Below are 9939 nucleotides of genomic sequence, written 5' to 3' on the forward strand. Positions count from 1 at the left end.
GACAACTCTATTGTACCAGTTAACTAACTGTAAAGTTCCATTGTTAAATAACAAGACTAAATGTGGATTAAGACCAGAAACAACCCTGCATTAAAACAATACAAGGGGTTGCAATAGTAAGAGTGTATTTGTGGATGTTAGGGCTTCTCATGCAACAAAACACTGCACAGGCAGGATTTTACAACTCTGGAAGGTTATCGAGGTGGAAACTATTTCATCGTTCCTTTATAAGGTAAACAATAAAAACACAGTGTTCATTTTCCAAAGTAAATGACTAGGAATGTACATGTACGCTTGCATATATTTTATTGGCCACTGCGGTGCCTTGCTAGATGAAGTCACATTGCACAATAGTTAAGCCATGGTCAGTGTTGTGCCTGATGACTCTGTGTTGTTTTGTGAGTTAGATGTGAGGATGTTGTAGACATGTGGCCTTGACTGGACATAGTGAAAAGACTCCTTTGTCACCACATCATGCAGCTGTAGGATGGAGATGAAGAATACCGTATGTGGAGGGGGCTTCCTGCCAAGTCTGAGGCTGGTTTACAGGTTGACCAGCAAAGCATAAGAGCCTCTGTATCCCAAAAAAAACATCCAGGTGCAAAATTCACATCTTTGCTACAGGATGTCTCTGCTGGGAAGGCAAGGCAAAGGTCGCCTGCTGGTGCCACTCTCAGACACTATCAGCCTTTATATTCCTGCAGCCCCGAGTGTCAGTGCCTTTTAGCACACATACTGGTGCACAAGCACGTACACAAGCCCATGCATGTCAGTGTTTTTATTCCTCTTCTCCTACTTTGCCCAGCTTTTAATGCTCCCAAAGTAAGACTGGCTTCAGTGGTATTTCATAGCATTTAAATGCATTTTCACAATCAGGTCAAACACCTTCACAGTCTAACTGGTTGTAAAAGAGAAATGATACAAATTACATACCAGCCTACCTGAAAATGTGCAAAATGATGGATCTGAAGCTATGGCATTAATACCTGAATGTATGTGAGATGACAGAGTGACTGACGAATGGCTTCATGTAGAACGTCTTCACACCGATGTCTTGAGAGAATCAAACCAAAGTCCATTCCCAAAGCTTATGGTAAACAGTTACCTTCACAAGTAGTTAACAAAGTTCTGTTTCCCTACCAGATGGGCAGAGCTCCCAGGTTTACTTTGGGAAAAAGCTGGTGTAGCAAATCTGTCAGTGAAAGAATCATATCTTCATTTAGCAATGAAGAATGTCTATTTCTATAGAAACATTCTGGTAAAGCTTGAGTTTGTTGCTACCTGCAGGACTGCGCATTCTGATTTTGTGTCAAAGTCAGTTCAACAAACACTCGCTGTGTTGATTGTTTGAAATTAAATAAAAAAATAACAACAATGAACGTATGAAGATTAATAATGGCTGCAGGCAGCTTTAAATCAATGATGTGCTGTCTCAGGTGTCAGTTGCAGGATTGTAACACCTTAAAGAAAGTGATGTAAAACTACTGAATGTACTGTATAACAAGTATTGAATGGATGTAATGCATCGCTGAGGTACAGTGGTGGAAGAAGTAAGAAAAATGAGAGAGAGCATCAGCAGCTTGGTTGAAGTGCCCTGGAAAGTATTTGTCTTTAATTAGGAACTGGTATATTATGGATAGCCAAGTGAGGCGACGAATGAATGAATGAAATAACTAGAGAGTCACTCTGGGATTTATTAATGATGGTGACCTCTGTGTGCTTGTCTGAGTGTATAAGGGTTGACTTCCTTGTCCACTTGTGGCCAATGGAATCGTGGTGATGACAATGGGATAGATTTCATAAACAACAAAGGTATGTTGAGAGCTCAGTTGGCCATATGATCTCCCAAAACCAGCTGATAGGGCAGCCTCAATGTAGAGCTGAATGTCCCAGGGGTGTGCACTCAGATCCTTATAGAAGAAGGAGATGCCATTCCAGTGAGCCAGGAGGTGTCACCAGAATGACAGCTCTATACACAAAGAATCAGATAGGCATACTGGACTGAGTACAGAAGGGACTGCAGATGCAAGAGCAAGGAGATGTGAAATGAGGGAACGGCCCTGTTGAATGATCCTGAGTGTGAAGTTGAGGTGACTGAGCAGGGAGAGGAGCTGGTGCTTGGTGCAAGAAGGAGCCAACAGGAATTTGGAAATCACCAGGTTGATCCACTCCAGCTTCTCCGAAGGCAGGGAGGCCTGCGGGGCCGGCTGTCTTGTCGGGGGACCGACACCAAAAAGGTGAGACCTTCTGCTCGACGCAGTGGGGGGCTGGTGGACAGACGATGAGGGAGTTATTGAGGAGATGAGTAAGATAGGAGACTGGATGGTTGTTGAGCAGTATCCAGCAGAGTGCCTTGGCCAAGGTGTCAAATGGGTGAAGGGCAGGACCTTGAAAGCATTGGGTGGCAGGATTGATGGGTCGCTGAGGAGATCAGTGGTGTTGTTGTTCAAGGAAGAGAAGAAAAAGGAGGAGGCGTCATAAAGAAGAAACCTTCAGAGGGAGGAGGAAGCTGGGACCGCCACAGCAGACCACATCCTGTTATATATATAACTTTATGTTGATCAGGTTTTGTGTAGTTTTAAATCACTTTAAATTCTGCTACTGCTGTGATTTCCTTGTCATAAGCAGGCAGATTATTTTACATTTTAACAAAAAAAAACTTATGTTTCCTGACCTACTTTCAAACACTAACATATTGTAAATAAATAACTTTTGTAAAAATAGTAAAATACCCAATAGTAGCTGTTATTGAGGGAAGGTTTTGGAACTAAGTACCTTTACTCAAGTGTTGTACTTAAATACAGTTTAAGGTACGTGCACTTTTTCTTAGCATTTCTGTTTATGATACGTTTTACTTCGGCTCCACTACACGTGAATGGAAAGTACTTTTTACTCCACATTATTGTTTCATAGCCATAGTTATACATTACTTTACAGATCAAGCTTTATATGTAAAAGTGTGGTCAGTTTATATAATAACCTAAACAGAATATAAGCTGTTAAGCTTGCTCTCTCTTCATGCATGAATGACACACAGTGTATCCAATGATATGTTAATATTATATGATATATGATAAATACAACATTTTCAGTGAGGGTATTTACATAATAACTTTATCATACAAAATATACTTACCAAACACCAGTGGTAACAGAAGGATTCCTTAAAAGATTTCCTTTTTCATAAAAACATCTTCTCTCCTCCTCTCACAGGACATGCACACACCACTCAGAGCCAGATGTTCTTCACCCTCAGGTTCACTACATGAATGTAAACTCTGTGTGAGGGGCTGTCCCGTTTATAACAAACTCTCCTGTACATGCCTGCAAGTTTGTGGTGTCAACTTACAACTTCTGGAGACCAGATAGATGGAAAAGGTTTTAGTAGCAATGTAATAATGAAAGTCCAAACATCACATTAAAGCATGGAATTTACATGCTTTGTTCATTTTGCTGGTAACACTTTGAAAGCGGTGGAAGAGTTCTTTAGGTCCTTTACTTCAGAAAAGCTAGTATTACTACAATGTAAACAATAAAAAAAAGTATTTATGCAAGTATTATAGGAAATGTACTTAAATTATCAACAGTAAAAGGAATAAATTATACTCCAATTATTTTTAGAAATAGGATAAATACTCTGAAACAAAATTAAATTTTGGGTAATATTGTTTATATTAATTAATTATTAATGTTTTAAAGGTGACTGCTATGATACATATTACAATGCACATGCCTTTTTCAAAGACTGTATTGTAAAAATGGACAACATGACAGCTTCCTGAAGTGGAGCCACCACAGTCAGCCAGTGATTGCAGTATAGGTCATAAACTCTGCCCCATTCATGTTAGCAAAAAGGACATAAGCCAAACTAAAAATACAAAGTACACATCTATTTTTTCAAAGAGGTGATTTCAGCCATTTAGGTGTATGTTATCACAATCTATGTGTAAAGGATCATTTTTTAACTAAGTTTGTTTTTTAATAACTTAACTGTGTTAACAGATCCTTTATGACATAAAAGGCAGGTAATTTAAGATACTTGAGAGCTTCGACTGGTGGCTTGATACCATTACTTCACTTGTTTTTGATACTGCATAGAAGCTGACTGCAAAATGCAAAGTGGCAAGAAATCATCCATCTTATATACTGTCTATGGTGCTGCTACACTCTCTTGACAGTACCACTGGATGGCAAACAAGTAGGAAATTTTACATCCTGTACATAGTGACTTTAACGTTAGTCTATAATAATTATTCTTTATAATGTAATTCATTTCAGATGTTTGTTCTTCTTGTGAAATTGAATTGAATTAAAAAGGCTACGTCTGTGCTGACATCTAAAATCTCTTCTACTATTACTTGATTTATTTGATCATTAATGTTTTGATTACTGCTGCCAGGATAGCGTAGTGTTAATTACACTTCCTCAAAATAATGTGGGTTTTTTTGTTGTTGTTTTATAATAGCCGCAGAAAGCAGCTTCAGGGCTTCAATCAATCAGGTAGGTGGTGGAGGCAACCACAAGCTAACCCCAATATTTCTATGTCCTCTGTGTGTGTGTGTGTGTGTGTGTGTGGTATAGTCCCAGGTGTGGCTGCTGGTTCATTTGTAGCCCTCTCCCAGGGGAGGAGTCCCTCATGTCACTACCTATATCAGACCCTCCCCTCTTCCTCCATAAGTAAACCTCCGTCTGGCTCATTTGTTCTGGTTAGCATTCATCTGATGCCACTGTGAATATTAACCAGTGTGTTCTGCTGCATTAGTTTCACTTCATGCTACATACACATAAGATTGGATATTATCAAAACATTTGAAAATGTTTGTATTTGCCCTGAAATTAAAACACAATGAGCCCTTTGAGTGGATTTTTGCTTCAGAGGAGCTTCTGACACAATGAGCACAAACCTGAGTCTAAACTCAGCGGGAGTCACATCCTGTCTCTGTTATAGAGGCTAAATAAGCTTTTGAGCATTTGGTATAGTGGACATACTGACCTTTTAAACCCAATTAACAATGAATCAGAACCACCCACAGAATTAATAAATAGTCCCTCGGCATCTGGAATGCTGCCCCTATTGTAAAAGGAAGCCAGACAACCAGTCAGGTACACTGGTTTATATCTGTCTCATTGTCAACAAATTTTATGAAAAGGCCAAAACCTACAATGAATTGATAATGAACCCAAAGTCTGATACAACCTATTCTCCTGTGCCACTGACCTCTACTGTTGCCAAAAAAAAAAAAAAACAAATGAAAACCTTTAAGTCGGCTGCATGACCCTGTGATAAACTGGCGACCTGTCTGTGGTGTACCCTGCCTCTCACCCACTGTCAGCTGGGATTGGCTCCATTGTCTCTATGAGCCCATGTACAAATGCTTTTTCCACACAGAAAGATTTTATCTGAAAATAATCAATATTAATCATTAAGGATTGTAATATGACCATAACCTTAGATTGTTAATACCTTGCTTGTTTATTCTGTAAGTATAAAACCAACAGCTTGAAGAGGAGTTATAAGAAGTTACTGCTCTCAGCCAAATTAGTCTGTAACAAATCTCCTGTATAACAGTCAATAATTGCTTTTTTACTTTAACAGTTTAAACAAACAAGATATAACTTGTTAATTAATGAGCTGCTAGGCGGATTTTCATACCTTTAGATAGAGCCACGCTAGCTGTTTCTTCCTGCGTGCAGTCATTTTTGGTAAGATAAGCTAACCAGCTGCTGGGTGGAGTTTTATCCTACACTGTAAATCAGTCAGTCTTACAGTATCTGACTTTTGGGAAGAAAGACAATGAGTGTATTTCTCAAACTGTAATTTTTTTAATGCAAGGATTCAACTAAGATAATGATGCTAAACATTGTTTTCACATACAGTTGTGATTTCAATGACAATAATTCTTATACTCCCAGCTCTTCTAGTTAAATGCATGCTGACACCAGCTCTTGTATTTTACCAGGAGGTCTGTCTGGCAGTGAGAAAATGATTGAATTAAACCAATGTCTCGGCTACACGACATGGATCAGCACACACATGACAGATGGCATCTCAGGTTGCCAGGACAACTGAACCCTAATCCGCCTCCCTCTTATCCCCACTGCAACGGTGGTGGTGGTGGTGGATAATTCAGCACAGGGCGCAATGTGCTGTGTACCACTCAAATTGGTCCCTTGGGTCAAGAGGACCTGAGGCCCATCAGATGGGGACACAGTTATTAGAGACTCACAAGTGTTTTATCATTCTGTCAGATTCAAACTGATCTCATTCTCAGGTGGAATGAGCTGCATTCATGTAATTGAATATTTTTTGTACATGCTGCTGTTACACAGATTTGCGCATGTATGTGTTTTCTGTTCAGGTTTGAAGTGCTGTCTGGATGGCTCTAAAAACACTGTCAGCTGCAAATGTGAATTTAAAGCACATGTTGAATTTGAAAATGTACATTCAGTTGTTTTTATGGTGACTTTCCATTCAGTTCAGATGTGAATGTTTGGTGGCTTTTCCCCTCCCACATTAAAGGAATTCCAACATTTTGTTCATGAAAACCAGGTTATCTGACATAAAGAACTACTCAGCTCCCGAAGACAGATGTATGATGCCATCAGGGTTATTTAAACATAGGTGTGGATACAGTAAATAGAGTGCTGTAGGGATGGCATCTTTTTGTAGGCAACAAACAAACAAACAACAGTTTATTACACTTACATGTTTTGTTCAGCAACATAATCTTCACAAGTAAACACCACTTTTATGATATCAGAATCCCAAATACAAAAAACGTTTTTTTGTTAGGCTATAAACAAACTACACCACTTTCCCAAGACTTTAGTGTCACCACCACAACTTGTAATTTGATTTTGTGTGCTGACCTCTTCTACAAAAGCCTTTCCTCTTAGCATGACCTGCTAGTGATCATAGTTGCATCAGTTAAAGTACAGTAGTTTGCAAGTCCATGAGTTTAAAAAATGACATGTTAAATCCCAGACAGTCTATCTAATCTAATTTAACCACTTGTTAGCACCTGCCTTTTTAAGACACATAAAAGTATTAAAACACTTTGACGTGTGGACTGCAGACACCGAGATTTGAACCTTCAATCGGGAGACGACTCTCCCCACTGAACCACAGTCGCCCCCAGGGACTTTTATAAAACTCAAGATATAGTGGCCTTTCAAGTCTCTTTATGGAAGTGCAATACTAAACCATTGTTATATTATCCTGATAAGCAGATTGGACTGAAATTTTATTACACATCATTCATTTTGTTTGTTTAATCACTTCTATTTGAGTTGTTGAACAAATCCTAGACGTGAGTGGCAGTTTAAAGGTATCGAACCAGTCGATTTTTACCCAAATTCCAAAAAAGTCTTGGGAAATCACACTGCCTTTCAAATCAAATGTATATTTTCATACAAAATGCTCTAATTAATATTAGTAGATTGTATTTTTTTGTCTTATATGAAATGCATTTTGACTCCACAAAAGTTTAAAAAGATCATTTCTATGTAGTTTGAGCCTCATAAAATATGCTATCATCATATTATATATTGTTAGAAAATACTCCATCATCAAATACTCCATCATCTCAAATGACTTTAGTGTGATTTAAATCATGTTATTGTCTTAATTCCCACTGATTATAAGTATTAAATCTGTCTCTCTGTCACAGCCTGTAGGCGCCTGTGAGTCTGTGTGGCATTCATATAAATGACTAATAAATAATATGTCAGCCAGTCCTGCACATGACAAATGAATGCTGGTTACCTCAGCTCAGGCTGGCAAGTCAGGGGGTACGTAGCTGCAGGGCAGACCTTTTCTTTAATTAAACTACCTGCCACAGTGAGCGTCTAAATGTGGAGCCATTTTAGAATCATTACCAGCGAATTACCGCACTTTACTTTCAAGCCACCAGAAAAAAATCTGAAAGTGCCCAAAACAAGAAAACTGATTTTACATTTATACTTGTTTTTTTTTTTTGTTCTCTTTATGTGAAACAAACCAGCATGCATTATTACCCTGATGTAGCACGTTTCTAACATTAGTGTCAGCAACAGACCACCAGAGGGCAGCATAGCTACTTAATCACAAGCTCTTTATGCTAGACTAAAAAGAAAAAAGGAGAGCCATCTTTTAATGGAGTGGGGTGCAGCCTTTGTGTGAAGAATTAATGTATTTGCTTTTAAGCAAAGAAATTAAAGAAGGAGAACCATTCCAGTATTGTGCAGCTCCTTTACTTCCTCCTCAAACTGCAGACAAACAGATCTTTGATGATAACCAAAAGGCAATACCATCATTTAAAAGTGCTTTTCAGTGCTCTATGCTGATGCAGCTCCACGGTTACCCGATAAAAGCTTAATACACTTTAAAACCTTCAGTCAAATGTGGAGAGGGCTCGGCTCCTTGGGCTGCTACCTTGCTGTCATTCGTCTCTCTGTCACTGTGATGTTAACAAGATTATCAGGAGCAAATGGAAGCAATGGAGTACCAATGTAATGTAATTATTAAGTGATGGAGTGCCTGAAATGGCTGTATTATCACTGGCCAATTGCTTAACCCCTGTCAACATGTAAAGGATCACACCCTCACTCTTTGTGATGACGAACTGAGATATATATCAGCATATATCAGCATTTGACACAATATGCAAGCAACATATGAGTGTATGCTAGCCTCTGTGTGATAAAATTACTGAAGATTTAATACAAAATGAATGAAAAGAATAGCAAAGAGAACTGAACCTTGAGTCATACACACATGCACACACTCAGCAGGCTCGCTCTTTCAGCCTCAACCTCATGGTCCCAGAGTATCTCCTGACAGCCACGTTTCTCGCTTTTACCATTTCCTTTTTACACAAGTATGTCAGTCTCCATAGCAACTCATCTCAGTTTTAGAAAAGCAGACAAAAGACGAAAAGAAAGAAGAAAAATACACAAGGACATACACAAATAAAACATGTAGACACACATTAATCAATAGAACGGGCACACAATTCCACACAAAGTATCACTCACGCATACACACAGATGTGTATACGCAGAAATGCAGAGACACAAAAGTATTGCCACTTCACATACTGAGAAAGACTTTAAAAAACACCTTTATAATGGTTTGAATAAGCTGATTTAAAGCTGCTCAAAAGTCTTGCGTTCTGTGTGAAATTGACAAAACTGTTTCAAAACTGCTGACTTGAAGAATTAAAAAATAAATAAATAAATATTTTTGCAGAATGCTCCCTGTCAGCGTTGTATGTAGAGTATTTGAGTTTTAAATGTAGTAATTTTCCACTACTGCTGAGTTTGACTTACTGTTTAAAGTCTATGGAGTCTAAATCGTAAATGTCTAGGAGCTGACAGGGAGAAAGACTGACAGATGGACCCAGAGAGCGAGGGAATGAACAGAAATCTTGCCCCTCTGTGGAGCAGTGGATTGACAGATTCACTGTGTGTAGACATGTTTCTTGTGTAGAGGTGGTTAGGGCAGTGTGAAGGAAACACCATTAAAATCAGTTTGTTTGTTTAGTCAGAAGCGTAGCTGCAGAAAAGAGGCTGAAAATGAATGTTTGATATGTCGATCATGGCTCCTCACAGTCTGCACAGAGCCAACACCAGATCCACTAGACTTTGAGTGGATATATGTATAGTCTTTCAGAGATTATAGCCTGCCCATGTGAGCTTGTGTACTTGCACATGTAGAAAAACTTTCCAGAGATACACAGTGTCCGACTGGAGTGTGACTCATCCGATATTTCATTCAGATGTAGCTTCTCTGCAGTGTGTGAGTCACGATGCAGCAGTGACAGAGTGAGGAAGAGCACAAGGGAGGGAGAGGGAGCGTAAGGAAGAGAGCAGATAACAAAGGAGGCTGATATGATGAAAGAAGGATCATGACATTATCTCATCCTTTTCATCTGACTCTTTTCTGCAGCCTTCACTTAG

Source organism: Monopterus albus, unplaced genomic scaffold (genome assembly GCF_001952655.1).
Source record: "Monopterus albus unplaced genomic scaffold, M_albus_1.0 scaffold4.1, whole genome shotgun sequence".
In the NCBI taxonomy this organism is placed as follows: Eukaryota; Metazoa; Chordata; class Actinopteri; order Synbranchiformes; family Synbranchidae; genus Monopterus; species Monopterus albus.